This window comes from Carettochelys insculpta, chromosome 6, assembly GCF_033958435.1.
Source record: "Carettochelys insculpta isolate YL-2023 chromosome 6, ASM3395843v1, whole genome shotgun sequence".
In the NCBI taxonomy this organism is placed as follows: Eukaryota; Metazoa; Chordata; order Testudines; family Carettochelyidae; genus Carettochelys; species Carettochelys insculpta.
Genome location: NC_134142.1, coordinates 110,327,688 through 110,344,502, shown reverse-complemented (window position 1 = coordinate 110,344,502; position 16,815 = coordinate 110,327,688). Strand labels below are relative to the sequence as shown.

The window sequence follows — 16,815 nt, the reverse complement described above, 5'->3', positions numbered from 1 at the left end:
TTCTCCACCTTCCTATAGCCTGGCAGGCTGCTGACTGAGTGGGAGCACTAGGCTATTGAACTCTCTAGCCCCCAGTTCCTAAAGCAGGGGGTTAGAAACTTCCTTGCACCACTTTCCACCTCCTGACAACAAAAATTACTACACAATCCCAGGAACAGGGACCAAATCCTTCATCTGCCTGAGTCCTGCCATCCTGATCGGGGAGCCAAACCTGAAGCCCAAGGACTTAAACCCCAGGCAGAAGACTGCTGACTTTGAGTCCTGCTGCCCAGGCTCAAAGCCCTCAGGGTTCAGCTTTGGCACTGGGCACTGGGGTTCTGGCCCCAGGCTCCAGTAAGTCTAAGCCAGCCCTGGAGACCCCATTAAAGTGGGATCCAAAGTGGCTCATGATCTGCAACCCACAGCTTGGGAACCACTGTCCTAAAATGACAGCTTGAAATTCCAACATAGTCCTCAATGCTTCAAACCCACCTCACGTATCTCTTCCTGCATCCTCTGTCATGGGAGTCTGAAAGACCTTGAAATACCTGATGTAGACTGTGCTAGGCATGTTGCTGCAATTACATGAATGTAAGCCCCTTATACATCTGATTTATCAGTGTAAAGCAGGTGTGGTTTGGCCTTGGTAAATTACTACCTCCCAGTGCAATAATGTAGATCCAACTTCACATCGGAGTCATAGATATCTACACCTACACCTTCATGTGACTCTCCCCCACCACCCCCAGGTCCATGTTTGTGCATGCATACTAGTTCTCGCTGAGCTAGCACGGGCATAAATAACAATGTAGCAGCAGGAGCACTGGAATTGGCATTGCTGGCTGAGCTTTGTTGTTGTGTACAAATCGGCCTGAAATAATGCATGTGTACTCAGCACAGTTGTGCCTCTGTGACTGTCACCTGTGCCATCATGGCTATGCTACTATTTATGCTCAGTCTAGCTTGCTTGTACATGAGCAGGGGAATCCTAGACTATATAAGAAGTTTGCATCTCTCTTGTGTATCTGTAGCGACACTACTGCAAATATCTAATGAGGGCAGGGCCTGCTAAGCATCCTTCATTGACCTGTCTTTGAACAAAATACTGCACATCTAGGGGATAGCTGGAACATAGATGGTGTAGATCAGTTAGAAATTTTTTAAATATAAATCTTGCTATGGCCAGCAGTAGACAGAACTGTGACTGGCTAAACTATTGTGCTAAGAGTAAAGGCATTTATTGCCATTTATACAGACTTGGAGCTCTTCTGTTTCCAGGTGCAAGAATGAATCTGAGGCTAGCACGCTCTGTTTGAAGCATTGCTGCTTACATGATGGAAGTATCACCACCTTTGGAAAGGAAGCCAACATACCAGCTTAGCTTTCGATGGCTTGTGAAGTGGAGGGGGTATCTGGGAGTCACTAACTTCTTTGTGTAGCTGTACAAAACAAACTGATCTAAACAGGAGTAGGTGGAAGCACACCTCCCTCCCAAAAGTGACACCTCATGCTACAACTGACTACTTTCCCTGTGCTCTACCCTGAAAAGTGATGCTTAGGACATAGGAATTGCTACACTGGATGAGATCTAGCTGTGTAGCTAATGGTTGTAGCTGTTTTGAAGGAAGGTGCCAGGTTCCCCGCAGTTGGGGCATAATCTGTCCAGTGGGAAAGATTTTTACCGGCGATAGTTAGAAGCTGGCTTATGTACTGAAGCATCTGGTTTCTTATTGCTTCCAATGCTCTGGGTATTTCCTTTCTTTTTTTAAGACTCTTCATATTATAACTCCTCATACTGCTTGTTCATGAACTGTCCAATTTTTTTTTAAATGAAACCAAACCTACCCTAAATCCTTGGTCTCAGCGCAGCTTATGGCAGTGGATTCCACAAACTGTCTCTGGCAGAGCGGGAGTGACATCTCGCATCACTTTCAGGTTTAGCCAAACAAAAAAAGCAGTCATGTAGCACATGAAAAACTAACAAAATAATTTATTAGTGGATGAGCTTCCATGGGACAGGCCCACTAAGAAGTGGGCCTGTCCCATGAAAACTCATCACCCAGTGAATGATTTTTGTTAGTCTTGAAAGTGCTACATGACTGCTTTTTTGTTTTGATAGAATACAGACTAACCCTGGTGTGTCTGTCACTTTCAAATTTGCTGCCTTTCAGCTTCAGTGATTGGGGAAGGGGGGCACAAGTTGAGATCAACTTCAGCATCTCCCACTCCAAGCTCTGCGTACTTTGGAGAGCTCTCTCCTGTGGCAATCTCTCTGCTCTGTTGGAATCCTCTTACTCTCCCTCCCGCCCCCATGCTCTGTATGGGAAGAGAGAGCAGAGCAAAGGAAGAAGCATTGCTTTACTTGTTCTTATTTACTGCAGTGAATATTTACCAAGGATTCATTGCAACGTTGAGGAGGAATGAACTGTTCAAGGAACCCAAATAGCTCACTAAGCTTCAGGAATAGCACATGAAACAAGACTCCGTCCGTGGAATTCTTACAGCGTTCAGTGTTTTCTTCATGCTGGTGCGCAACCTGAAACCTGCGTGGCCTTGATCTGTTAAACAGCTCTGCTGTGCTTGGAGAGAAGCTTTAATCACAACTTACTTCCTCTGTTCAAAAGGTCAAACTGGAGACTATCTGTGTGGAAGAGTCATTTAACTTCAAGATGGAGAAGTAATTGGGGATGGTGAAGTGAAAGCACAGAATCTGCTGTTTTCTGAAGAAAAAGCTGAGAATGTGATCTCTGTTGCTGAAGCTGGTCACTAAGGCAAACCTTTGCATAGCCCTTTCTGTTTTGTGTCAGAGTGGGGGTGCAACATCATGTAAATACGTCCTCCTGACCTAGGAGACAAGTGTATTGAAATGCACTCCTTTCTGCTAGGCTAACGTGACCAATATGAGATCCTTGTTGCTGTGCACTGTCTCCTGCTTATTGCTGATGGACTCACCTGACCATAGCAAAGCAGCAGAATATAAGGGACTGTGACTTGATGTGTGTCTTCTGAAAAAAATTGTGCCACTTTGACCTACTATTCCAGGCTTCAGCTCTGGGTTATGCTGTGGCGCTCCCAGCATATAGGGGCCATAAACCCAGGAGGAATAATCAAAAGATGTGGTCAGGGGAAGCCTCTTGGTCTGACTTTTTTTTTTTTTTTTTTCCTCCTGCTCTCTACTATAGTAAGTGTGTTGTCCTGTTCTGTTTTTTTACAGCTGAGCTTGGTCCTGGCTAGATGCAACCCTGTACTCAACGCTGATGTTTCCTGTACTATAAGGGAGACCACTGAAGGATGTCTTTCTCCTACTCCTTGGTGGACAACTTTCACTGTGCTCCAGCACAGCCTGGCTGTCTCCTCAGGTGGGAGCATCGCCCCGCACTGCTTTCATGTGGATGAAAGGAACACTATCAGCTGGCGGCTGTTCCTCTTTTAAACTTTCTAAGTGACTCTTTGCTGTTTTGTATTTGGCCCCTCTGGGCCCTTCTGTTTCCAGGCTGGAGATGGGAGACCATTACGTTGGCCCTCTCTGATCTCTTGAATGTAAGAAGTAAAGGATCTGCCAACTTGTCTAACCGGGCAGGGGGTAGGAGTTCTCTCAATAACCCAGGAGAGACCCTTGTTGTTTCAGCTACTAACTATTTGGGAGCAGATGAGAGAAAGCTGAACTGAAAATGATTAATGGGTGTGGTGGGGAAGGAATGAGGAATGTTACACATAGGTTAGAGGTGGTTAAGAATCCTTCCACCAGGCCTCTCTAATCATATGGCGCCATAGCAGTATTGGAAATGTAGATCATGTCGTGTGTCCAAATCACCCATATTCTTCTCTGTGTGTGTTGGGCGGGGGGGTGGGGTGAGAAATGTGGTACCTCACCTCCTGTTTTGCCATTTCTTCAACTGTGCCTCTTCTGCTGCTAACTCCGATCTGAGGCGGGAGAATACCAATATGACTGACCTTCTCCTCTGCCTCTGTGTGGAGGTTTAGCTCAGGTTAGTCTATTCCAATTGCCTGCAAGACTCCAGTCCCGGCTTTTCTAATTTTACAGTAGTTTCTAGACGGAGGTGGTCCTTCATTTATCAATCAGTGCCAAGTTCTTCCAGACTGACCATCCCACGTGAACAGTGGCAGCCATGTTGTGTTTGAGCCCATGTGGTTGCTCTTGCTTTTCAATCCCCCACTGATTTTATGTATTCCGTCTGCTGCATGCTCCTTAGCTTAATGGGGTTCTTTTCAAGCAGGCGTTAGTGGAGCTGTGTCCAATATTTCCCTCATACTTAAATAGAAGTGTATCGGCAAACCTGGCCAGTGCTCCTGTGTGTGGGCTATGTTGATGCAATTTAGAAACAAGCAAGCCTCACCATTTCACCTTGGAGCTGCATATTTAGAAGGGTATCTTGGTTCCTCTTTGGAGAGGTAGGGGCTTGTGGGGGTGGGAAGACCTCCGTGGAGACTAGTATAAGTCAGACCCCCACAGTGACAGACAGTAGTTGGTTTGCTCCCAAACCCTGCAAACCAACTAACATGGGTCAGTCCACAAACTCTCATGTCCTGCTTCTTGCAGTCTTTGGCACATCCTTGATCTCCTCTATTAAAAGGGTTCCTTTTCTTCTCCCACACAAAAGGCTGGACATCCTCCCACTGCAGCTTCCTTCTGTTCTCTTCAGGTAGGAGGCCCTGTGTTATGGGACCTGTCTCCTCCTCAGTTTACTTTGTGCTTGAATTGATTCTGTTCTGGGTTTATTTTTGTGTGAGCATTTAATAAATTGTCTGAAGATGATATTGTACAAATTGTGGCTCTGAGGGTTTTATTAACAGTAGAAATGATCCAATGCAGATATCAGATTTGTTTCCAAAGTCTCCACCTTGCCAGCTACAGCAGAATGAGGTGGGGGGGGCAGTGTGGAGGGAAGTAAACTTTCCAGGTTTTGTGAAATGGACAGCAAGAACCAAGCAAATAGTGGAGGGCCTGGGAAAAGATTCTGCCATTTGGAATTATAGATAATGAAGTAATGTTGAAGGGTTAGGAAAGTCCTCAGAGCAGGTACACTAACATGTGATCCTCTTGTTGGGGTGTGTGTGTGTGTGTGTGTATGTGTGTATGTGTATAATATATATATATATATAGTGTGTGTGAGTGCAACTGAGACCATTTGTTCCAGAACTCCTAGGACCACCAAATTTGGTAGGCAGCTTCCTCTTTCCCTAACTTAAAGCATGGTCCAGGCTTGTTTGTGCCTGGAAAATGAGGAGTGCTAGTGCAAAGGTAGGGGCAGAGAGAGGAGGGATGTGATATTGAGAGTGGCCACTGGGGGCAGCTGCAGCACCCAGAGACAGAGAGGCCAGCAGGGCTGGGGCTCTGCCATCCTATCTGCCACAAAGACCTGGTAAGTAGCTCGCCTGCCCCACCTTGGAGAGCCTGCAGACCATGTGCAGGAGGAGCGCTGGAAGAGGGGTAGCCCCCAGAGCCTGCCCCGTCCAAGAGCTGGGAGGGCAGGGCAGCCCCCAACAGCCTGTGTCCCCAGAGAGTCTATAAGCCATGGGGGGCGGTGGCAGGCCACAAAGGGGCCACTGGAGGACAGAGCCTCCCTCCCCTAGAGCCTGGCTCTGTCCCCCAGACAGCCTGCAGACTATGGCAGGGTGTGGGGGGAAGGCATCCCCCAGAGCCTTGCCCCTCCCCACAGGCTGCAGGGGGCCCAGTGCAGGCCAGGGGCAGCCCCCAGAGCCTCTCCCCGACGCCCACTTCAACAGCCTGCACACTGTGGGGAAGGGGCTGGCTGCTGCAGGCCAGGGGCAGCCCCAGGTACCTTGCATCCCCAGACAGGCTGCAGGGCTGGACCACTGGAGGCCATGGCCTACCTCCAGAACCTGACCAGCCTGTGGAGCCACCCCAAGGGCAAAAGGAGCCCTGGTCCCTCAGGACGAGCCCTGGCTCCCAGGGAGGAGCCACTGTTGTAGCAGCACCATCCTCGCTGCCACCACAGACTGCTCTGGTGAGCCCTCCCACACCTCCTGGCTCTCTGCCTTGACTTTGGCATCCCTGCCCTGAGCCGCTCCTACTTTCAGCTCCTCCACACCTCTCAACCCTTGGCCCTGAGCTCCCCTCCTTCAGACCCCTCACTTCCCAACCCTTTGCCCTAAGATACCTACCTCACCCTTACTGCAGCCTTGATTTCCCTTCATTTTCAAAAAACAAAATTATTGAAGTAAAGCATGTACAGTTTTCATTTATTTTCCCAAAGAAAGTTAAAGACCTGAGCAATGCTGGGTACATCTGCTAGATTCAAGTGCTGAGAATGTGAACCAAGTATCACTAGAACAAACTCCTCCTCACCCCCAGCTCCATAAAGTGTATGGTGGGGCAGAGCGTGGGTTGACAATAGCCAAAAATTTATATAATAAAGAATAGCTCTTAAGGCTAGAAAGGCCCACTGTCCTGCATTCTGACCTCCTAGGTTGCACAGGGTTTAGAATTCAATCTCCATAACGTTGCCTGGAGGTCACTAATGGTAGTGTGAATAGTTGTGCTGTGGTTTAGCAAGAGCATATCTTTCAAAAAGACACCCAATCTTTGTTTAAAGATTTGATGGGATGGAAGATTTGCCATTCTAAACATTTTAAACTTTATTTTCTTTATTTTAAATAACAGGGTAAAAGACAGAGGGAGAACTTGTCACTCCAGTCTGGGTCTCTGGCTTGCATGCATGAACTGTTACAGTCAGATTATGCAAGAATGAAAACCTCTCTTCATCCCAAAAAGTTATCAGAGGTTTTATGAGGGTTGGAAAAAGTTGGATAACTCTTGCTGATGTCCATCATCTTAATTTTGTGCAACTCTGCACAGCTGGGTTTTGTCCAGAAGTAGCACTAATGACGTCTGTCTCCGTGTTATTTCTGGCTTGAATAAAAGCAGCAGCTATTAAGCATCAAGCTCAAGATTTAAGAGTCATGGCACTGACTTCAATGGGAAAACGATTAGTCCCAGTATAAATAAAGCATCCATTCCTGTGCAAGTTTCAGGTCTTATTTCTATATGAAAGATGTTTGGGTAAGCTTCAGAAAAGTATGTGACCTTTCCATTCCAAACTGAAATATCACGATTGCTGGAAGTTTGCCAGTCTCTCAATGCTGGCTGGAATGTGAGAAAACCCCTCACTGTCTGTTCTATGGCTGATCCTTCAACTTGTGCTCCTCATCTCTGGTTTATACAGGACAATGTTTTAGAAATTGGATCTAGCATGCTTCTGTGGCTTGCTGGGAATTCATGCTTAACACTGAGTTGTGGTGATCAATTTATAAACTCAGAGCTGACATAAACTGGCATAGCTTCATTGAAGGATATAGAGCCATGCTGAGGATCTGGCTTGTGGATTTAAAGCTACAATTATCTAACTGCCTGCAGAACACACGCCATAGAACTTCACCCTGTGATTCCTGCACTGAGCCAATACATTATAGTTGCACTGGAATATATCTTTTGGAAAGACATCCAACCTTAAAGACTCTCAAGTATTGGAGAATTTAACATGTCCAATGGTTTATTACCATCATTATTTAAAGCTATATTAAAAAGTCTTCTAATAGTAGACCTTCTCCCAGTGTGGGAACTCGGAGCTTGTGGGCATTTCTTCATATCAGTGTCTGATGTAATGACATAGTCTTAAGATCAGACAATGGTCTGTCTAGCCTAGTGTCTTGTCTCCTGACGGCATCCAATGCCAGGTGCTTCAGAATGAATGAATAAACAGGACAGGCAATCCTTCCCCTGTTATCCATTCCCAGCTTCTGGCAGTCAGAGGCTAGGGACACCCAGAACATGCAGTTGCATGGGGTTCTTAATGGTTCCGAACATTCTATTAGCCTTTTTTTTGGCTGCTGCTGCTGCATGTTGGCTAATAGCCATCGATGGATCCATGAATTAGCCATTTCATTTTGGACTCCTGTTTAAAATTTTGGCTTTCACAGCATCTGCTGGGACTGAGTTTTACAGTTGGCCATGAAATACTTAGTTTTAAATCCTCTATTAATTTTCCTGAGGGGCCCCTAGTTCCTGTATTATGTGAAATAGTAAATAACACTTTCTTCACACCATTCATGATCTTTGTCATGTTCTCCCCTTACTCCTCTCTCTTTCCAAGCTGTAAAGATCTAGTCTTTTTAATCTTTCCTCATATGGAAGCTGTTCTCTACCCTTAATTTCTTTTGTTCTTCTCTGTACTACTTCCAATTTTTATGCATCATTTTTGAGTTGGGGTAACCATTACTACATACAGTATTCAAGATGTAGGAATACCATGGATTTATATGGTCGCATTTATGATATTTAGAGTCTCTTTATATTTTCCTGTCTTAATAGTTCTAACATTATTAGCTGTTTTTGACTGCTGCTGAATTTTTGGAAAACTAGCCAAGTGACAACAGCTAATTTAGACCCCATCATTTTTATTTATAATTGGAATTATTTTTTCTAATGGATGTCATTTTGAAGTTATCCACACTTATTGTCTGCAGACACCTCACTGTTAATCCCTTTTCCAGATGTTGAATGACTGCTGAACAGCACGGGTCCCCATACACCACTATTTACCTTTATTTGTTCTGAAAATTGAACATTTTATTCTTACCATTTGCTGGTACGTGAGTGGAGTTTCCTTCTTATTTCATGACTTTGCTTAAGGACCTTGTCAAAGGCTTTCTGAAAGTTCAAATCCCCTGGTTTACCCTTGTTTAAATGTTTGAGTCCCATAGAGAATTCTAGTAGATTGGTGAGGCATGCTTTTCACTTTACTATAGTTTTTCCCACACCAAATCATGTTGATCTATGTGTCTGATAAGATTTATGACTGATACCAACAGACACCTTTAATGTCGGTGAGCGGATACTAGATGGGAAAGGCTCTGATTTATTAAAGAGAATTCTTATGTGTCTGGCTCATGGGTCTGGCTCACATGCTCTTGGTAAACAGATTGGCATATTTAGGATCAGGAGGAAATTTTCTCCCAGGTTAGATTGGCAGAGACCCTGGAGGTTTTCATCTTCCTCTGCACAATGGGTCACAGCCACAGTGTAAATGGTGGATTATCTGTAACCTGAAGTGTTTTGTTTTAAATCATGATTTGAGGATGTCCGTTCACAACCAGAGGTTATGGGTCTATTACCAGAGTGAGTGGGTAAGGTTCTGTTACCTACAATGTAGAGGAGGTCAGACTAGATGATCATGATGCTTCTTTTTTTTGGCTTTAAAGTCTGAGTCTATGGCTTCAGCCAATTTGACCGGTACTGAAGTTAGACTTTGTAGCGTGTCATTACTAAGATCAGCTATTGTAACATATGGGAACAAATATTAATCTAATAAACGCATTAAAGGATACACACCTTGTCTGTCTTGTTCTGTTACTTGTTAGCTAGGGCTATAATGGTAATGGTTTTAATTAACAAAATTAATGGACTATGCTTGTTTCAAGACTAGTCATCTGAGCTCTAAATTTTCCTTGGGCCTCTGTAGTTTGAGGTGGCAGGTAAGATACTCAAACGTTGTATGGAAAGAGAACCAGTGGTTTCAGGATATTTATAGCACCAAATGAATCCAGGAGATTAATGTTTCTAAATAAAACCTTCCCTTTGACAGATGGAAAGTTCCATTGGCTAAATGTAGCATGAAGACCTACTATCAGGTAACACCATCACACGTCAGTAGACTTTGCTTGGGCATCTGAACTATTGTGGGTTTGAAAGGCTAGTGGTGGAGACATGGAGCCAAGATGATTATTCTCGAATGGTTGTGCTGGGTGGGGGAAAGCCAGTGTAGGGCTTTTATCTTTCAGAGCTGCTACTCTGAGATCACAATCCCAGAATGACTTGAGCTGCAAGCTTGAATCTGTGCACTCGTGAGTACTAGACCTGGAGAATGTGAACTTCAATCTTGGCACCAGTGTATTGGTATGTATATAGAACCTATCATACAGAGGGGCTGGGCACTTTAGGCTGACTGCACTGACATAGATTCCACTGCATTTTGAACAGAGGCATGTATGTCCTGGTTCTTTGCTACATTTATCCTGCCTACAGGCTCCAAATCCTACCCTCTTGCTAACACGCTGGCATCTCTCCTCTTTCACTCAAAGGGCAGATGTGAGACTCCTGGAATTAGCTAGTGAGCATGGCATTCAACATGTGGAGGAAAAGCTTGCAGGCGTAACAGATATAAGAAGGCAAATGGTGAGACTTAGCTACAACCACAACAGTAAGTTTTGAAATGAGTGACTGAAAAGTGAAATCCTGGGGCAAAAATCAGTCATTTCAAATCAAATGTGGTTAGAGAACATTCCTGCTTCATTTGTCTGCTCCACACAGGTTCATCAGGAAGGCAGCAACACCATCAACATAAGACACCTTCTCTTCGCTCTTGGATAAAAGCCTCACGATGCTCATGGCAAATAGCCTCCCTGTCTTGAGCCTGCCCTGACCATGTGAGTTGTCCAAAGTTTGTTCAGTTAATCTCACTTCCATCTTTGCTGTGTGCTCAGGTGATCAATGGATAGTATTGTCCATCCATCAGCAGAGGTTTCCTTGCAATCTTCCAGTTTCATGACATGATCCATCCACTGTTGCCTTTTGTTTTTCATAGAACCATATAACCCTAGGGCTGGAAGGGATCTTAAGAGGTCTAGTCCAGCCCCCTGCCCAAAGCAGGATCAACCCTAACTAAATCATCCCAGCCAGGACTTTGTCAAGCTAGAACTTAAAGCTCTAGGGAGGTAGACTCCACCACCTCTGCAGGTAACCCGTTCCAGTGCTCTGCCACTCTCCTGGTGAAAGTTTTGTCCTAATATCCAACCTACACCTCTCCCTCTGCAACTTCAGACCATTGCTCCTTGTTCTGTCATCCATCACTAATGAGAACAATCTGCCTCCATCCTCTTTAGAGCCCCCCTTCAGGAAGTTGAAAGCTGCTGTCATATGGCCCCTCACTCTTCTGTTCTGCAAACTAAATAAGCCCAGATCCCTCAGCGTTGCCTCCTAGGTCATGTGATCCAGCCCCCTAATCATTTTTATTGCCCTCCACTGGACCTGCTCCAATCCATCTGCATCCTTTCTATACTTGGGGCCCAGAACTGGATGCAGTATGCCAGATGAGGCCTCACCAGTGCTGAATAGGGGGAATAACAACTTTAGGTCTGGTATAAATACTTCTAATACACCCCAATATGCTGTTAGCTTTCTTGGCTACAAGGGCATACTGTTCACTCATATCCAAGTTCTCATCCAGCACAATCCCCAGGTTCTCTTCTGCTGCACTGCTAATTAGCCACTTGGTCCGCAGCCTGTAACAATGCTTGGGATTCTTCCATCCCAAGTACAGGACTCTGCACGTGTTGAACCTCATCAGATTTCTTTTGGCCCAGTCTTCTAATTTATGTAGGTCACTTTGGACCCTATCCCTACCCTCCAATGTATCTACCTGATCCTCCCCTTGCTTAGTGTCATCTGCAAATTTGCTGAGGGTGCAATCCATCCCCTCATTCAGACTTTAAACAATGCTGGCCCTAGAACCGATACTTGTGGTACACCACTTGAAACCAGCCGCCAACCAGACATTGAGCTATTGATCACTACTCATTAGGCCCAACCCCCTAGCCAGCTTCCTATCCATCTTATAGTCCATGTATCCAATGCATACTTCCTTAACTTATGGGCAAGAATGTTGTGGGAGATGGTATCAAAAGCTTGGCTAAAGTCAAGGTATTTCACATCTATTGACTTCCTCATGTCCACAGAACCAGTTACCTCATCACAGAAGCTAATCAGAGTGAATCCATGTTGACTACTCTTGATCATTTCCCCTTTTCAAAGTGCTGCAAAATGGATTCTTTGAGGATCCCCTCCATGATTTTTCTGGGGACTGAGATAAGGCTGACTGGTCTATAGTTCCGTGGATTCTCGTTCCTTTTTTTTTTTTTAAAGATGGGCACATTATTTGCCTTTTTCCAAGCATCTGGGACCTCTACCAAAGATTTTGCAATGACATCTGCCAATTCCCTCAGTACCCTTGGATGTATTAAATCTAGACGTATGGATTTGTGTGTTTAGCTTTTCTAAATAGGTCTTAACCTGTGCTTTCCTCACTGAGGGCTGCGCACCTCCTTTCCATGCTGCATTGCCTAGTGCCATAGTTTGGGAGCTGACCTTGACTGTGAAGACTGAGGTAAAAAAAACATTGAATACTTCAGCCTTTCCCGTACTCTCTATCACCAGGTTTCTTCCCTCATCCAGTAACAGCCCCACACCCTCCCTGATAACCCTCTTATTGTTTAACATGCCTGTAGAAACCCGTCTTGTTGTCCTTCACATTCCAATTGTGCTTTTGCTTTCCTGAGTACCGCCCTCATACCCCTAGCATTTTCCAGCTATATATTTATATTTCTCCATCATCTGTCAGTTTCCACTTCTTATATGCATCCTTTTTGAGTTTAAGCTCACCAAGGATTTCCCATTGTAAGCCAAGCTGCTTATCTACCACCTTTACTTTTTCTTACGAAGCATCAGGGTGGTTTGTTCCTGGGCCTGCAATAAGACTTCCAGTTCTCCTGAACAGCTTTCCCCTTCACATTAGCTTCCCTGGGGATCCTGCCCATCAGCTCTCTCAGGGAGTCTGTTTGCTCTTCTGAAATCAAGGGTCTATAGTTTACTGCTCACCTTTCTTCCTTTTGTCAGAATCCTGAAGTCTAACATCTCATGATCGCTGCAGCCCAGGTTGCCACCCACTTCTATTTCTCCTGCTAGCTCTTTCTTTCTTGTCTGAACAACAGGTCAAGCTACCCATGGCCCTGATCAGTTTCTTCAGCACTTGTACCAGGAAGTTATCCCAATGTTCTCCAAAAACTTCCTGGGTTGTCTGTGTGCTGCTATAGTGGTCTCCCAACAAATGTCTGGGTGATTTAAAGTCTTTCATGAGAACCAGGGCCTGTGATCTTTTTGAAGCTTCTCTTAGCTGTCTAAAGAAATCCTTGTCTACCTCATCACCCCTGTTGTGTCCACTTCTAAGCTTAACCCAGAGACTCTCCACTAGCTTTTTCTCCCTCCATATACTGGAGCTCTGAGCAGTGGTATTGCACTCTCTCTCACATACATCTCAATTCCTCCTCCTTTTGTATCCTGTCTGTCCTTCTAGAACAGTTTGTACCCTTCCATGCCAGTGCTCCAGTTATGTGAGTCATCCCACCAAGTCTCCATTATTCCAATCACCTCATACTCCTTTGATTGTGCCAGGGCCTCTAATTCTTCCTGTTTGTTTCCCAGGCTTCTTACATTTGTGTACAAACACTTTAGATAAATAGCTGATTGGCCTACTTTTTCCTTCCGAACAAGGGGTCCTTCTTTATTGTTCCTCTTCCTTTCCTACTTACCTCACGGCTTGTCACCATCTCCCAATGAACCTAGTTTAAAGCCCTCCTCCGTAGGCTTGCAAGCTTGCCTGCAAAGATGCTCTTTCCTCTCTTTGTTTAGGTGGATTCTGTCACTTCCTAGCAATCCTTGTTCCTGAAACAAAATCCCACGGTTGAAGAAACCAAATCCCTGTCTCTGACACCACCTGCGCAACCATGCATTTACTTCCACAGTTAGATCTCTACCTGGACCCCTTCTTTCAATGAGAAGTAGGAAGGGGTAATCCACAGGTCTGATTTTTGGAAGCCTCTCTGTCACATCCTGGATTCTAGCTCCTGGTAAGCAGCAAACTTACCGAGATTCTAGGTCTGGATTGCAGATGGATGACTCCATTCCTTCTAGGAGCGAGTCTCGGGCCACCATCTGTTGTCTTCTCTGGGGGGGGGGGGGGTGGTCGTAGAAGTGCCATCCCTAGGAGTATGTGCCCCATGCCTTCTAGTCAGTGGAGTCATCTTCTGATCGCTTTCCCAAGAGGTTTCTACCACAGCATTCTCCACTGTATCTCCTGTACAGTCAGCAAGATGTGTTTGCACCTTGGTTTTCTCTTACACCTATGCTGCGCCATACTCCAGAGTCTGTTTCCACACTTATCATCTTGGAGAACACTGTGTGTTTCTGCTACAGGTGCCTTGATTAGGAGACACCAGGCTGAACAGATGAATTAAAAATCATTTGAAGCAGGGAATAAAATATGGCTACAGTGATTTTTTTTTTTTTTTTTTTTTTTTTCTTTTTTACCCTCTAAGGTCCCTAAAGCAGCTTTGTGGTTCAGTCAAACTTGCCTTCTCCTGCTTAGTTATGGAGCTGATGAAACATGGCAGGATGACAGCCTCAAGACTGAAGTCCTCTGCTTATCCCGCACTCATTGGAGGTACACTAATGCTTAGGGTGACCCAATCTGACTGACAGGGACCACTTAGTGAGAGGGTAGTTCCTTTTCCATGTTCATTCAATCTGTGGCCTCTCTTCTGAGATGTCTTTGTGCATGAACACATGGTCACTGAGACCATCAACTCATTTCATGAAAATCACTAAAGAGCCTTCAGGTGTGAACAATAACTGGCCTTGTCTGACCTGGCTCTAAAGACAAAAGGCTCCATATTCTATTACTAGTCCTGTATCCATCCAGTCCCCTGATTATTTTGCCACTTGCAAAACATGCATCTAGAAATGAAATGAGGTAAAACTGAGACTAGTAACAGACTAACCAGCCACAATGGGCCAGCACTTCAGCAGGCGTATATCATAGCTCCATTGACTTTTACAGAGCTAGGCTGATTTACACCCACTGAGGATCTAGCCATATTTTTACTCTTGCTTGTTTTATAGTCTGTGCAGATAATCAGTGACCTTTGTTTTTTCCTGAAGGTTATTAACCACCTTGCTTTCTGCCTTTGCTGTGACATTTTGACAACTAAACTGTGCCCTTGTATGAGGGGTGAAGCTCTAGGGCTTGACAACAATTTCTGCTCCTGAGACTTCACAGAACTCCCCTGAATTACTAGGGCAGATGCTATTACATCTGGAGCCTGAGAGCCATGGGAATGGCAAGGAGATGGTTGTAGTTATAGATTCTCAGTGTACCTGGGTAGTACAACCTATAGTGGGGAAACTCTCTATCTTACACCAGCTGATTGCTCCAGCAATCCTGAGTTGGTGCATCATTCCCCAGTGAATGTGATCAGAGCATATACTGCCTCTGCTGTGAGTCCCTTATACAGATGTGGAGGAAAACTCCTACAGAAGTTGGATGTGCTAGCTGATGCTAGCTCCTTCTGTGCCAGGGGACTTCTCGGTTGGATGGCTTTGGTGGTCTTCCGGCCTTTATGTGACATGAAGGCACTCAGTGAGGTTGAAGAACAGTAGAGAATCTGGCCCCGAATGTTTATACCGGCCTGATGCTCTCTATGTAATCTAAAGAGCAAGGATTGTGAAATATAAGGGAAACAGATCTCTGTACCAAGCGAAGAGGTTTCCCCTTCCTTCCTCTTCTAGTTCCATGGCAAATGTTAGAATGTTTTTATGACATTGTAGAAATTACTGCCTTTCAGGACAACATCCACTTGAGGAAAGTTTTTAGGTTCAGATATTGAGCTGTTAAAACCAAATTCAAAGCTGGTGCTAATGGGCACAACTCAGCTAAATTTCTTAGTATGGTGCTTTCTTACCCAGGGCTGACATAAGCCTTTAAACTTCATTTTAAAAGTTACAACTTTTCAGGAGTATTAGGGCTTCTAGTGATCACGTGACTCAATGCTTTGAGTGCCAGGGTGGGTAAACAGTGACAACAGTAAATGAAGCTAGTCAAAGGGGAAACTTTAGACTTTTGCAAATAAGATTATTTCAACTGAGTTTTAAAAATACTAGGACAGATCCTCAACTGCTGTAAATCACTGTAACTCCACAGAAGCTATCAACCCACTCCTTAGGGTTACCATATTTGAACTTTCAAAAAAAAAAAAAAGAGACACCCTCAGAGGGGGAGTGTATTAGTATCTATCAACTCATGTTGTATTAATATACTGTATATACTAGAGTATATTAATAAAATGTGAGTTGATAGATACTGATACAGATAAACCCCCTCTCAGGAGTGTCTTTGAAGTTCATAGGTGGTAATCCTATTATTCTTAATTACAAGAACTGGATTTGAGTCTGAAAACTTACATTTGGTTCTGAAATGAAGGAGTGATCAGACCCAGGCCCAGTTCTAAAATTTAGATCCTCTGTTTGCCACATCAAGGGGGAGGATCTGTGAAGGGATTGGCTTAGCCACATCTGGAGGAGGGGGAAGTGCTTGGGGCAGTGTGTGGAAGGGTTCTGATTGCAGCTGGAGGTAAGAATTCAACAGGAGTCTCTGTGCAAGAGAGAGAGGAGAAATACTATGTAGGGTGCAGGGGAAAATTAAACAAATAAGAACATATTGTTAGTTCTGTCATTATTAGCAGATCACTTATTCAAGGTCAACCTCTCCCTTTTCTTTCCTGTTTCACATTTTTTCAGTGACAAAGCTGGACTTCTTACACCACAGAATTGCAGCATCATAGTGTAGCAGTGTGGCTGGGGAGGAACCACTGGCACCCCTCTGCCTTTGCTCTAAGACTTGGGCAGCGTAACTTTTGGGGCCCTCTATCTGCAGTCTGAGATGCAGGTTGTCAGGATTATTTGGGTACAGTAAACCCCAACTTACTTGTGCATTTCTTGCAATAACATGAGTCAAAATTGTGAGGGGTGGGGATCCAGGAACCAGGGAGCAGTCTGGTTCCTGGCTCCCTTCCACCTGTGGGAGCTGGGAAACTGACCAGCTTGCTGTGCTGGTCAGTTTCCTGGCTCTTAGGAGTTGTGGGGAGCCAGGCTGCCACCTGGTTCTCAGCCACTTGAAACTGACCAGC

At 44.9% G+C, this 16,815-nt stretch overlaps 2 protein-coding genes across 3 annotated transcripts in view; one reads left to right on the top strand and one right to left on the bottom strand.

The window, feature by feature from the left end:
* The window catches only part of LSP1 (lymphocyte specific protein 1), a 95,676-nt gene extending 90,909 nt beyond the window's left edge, over positions 1-4,767 (top strand). For both annotated transcript variants that reach the window (XM_074997823.1, XM_074997824.1), the window contains exon 11: positions 3,194-4,767. The gene's annotated coding sequence lies outside the window, so the exon portion shown is untranslated. The remainder of the gene's footprint in view (positions 1-3,193) is intronic.
* PRR33 (proline rich 33) overlaps positions 1-16,815 on the bottom strand; it is a 29,519-nt gene that overhangs the window by 8,199 nt on the left and 4,505 nt on the right. The gene's annotated exons all lie outside the window — the stretch shown is intronic.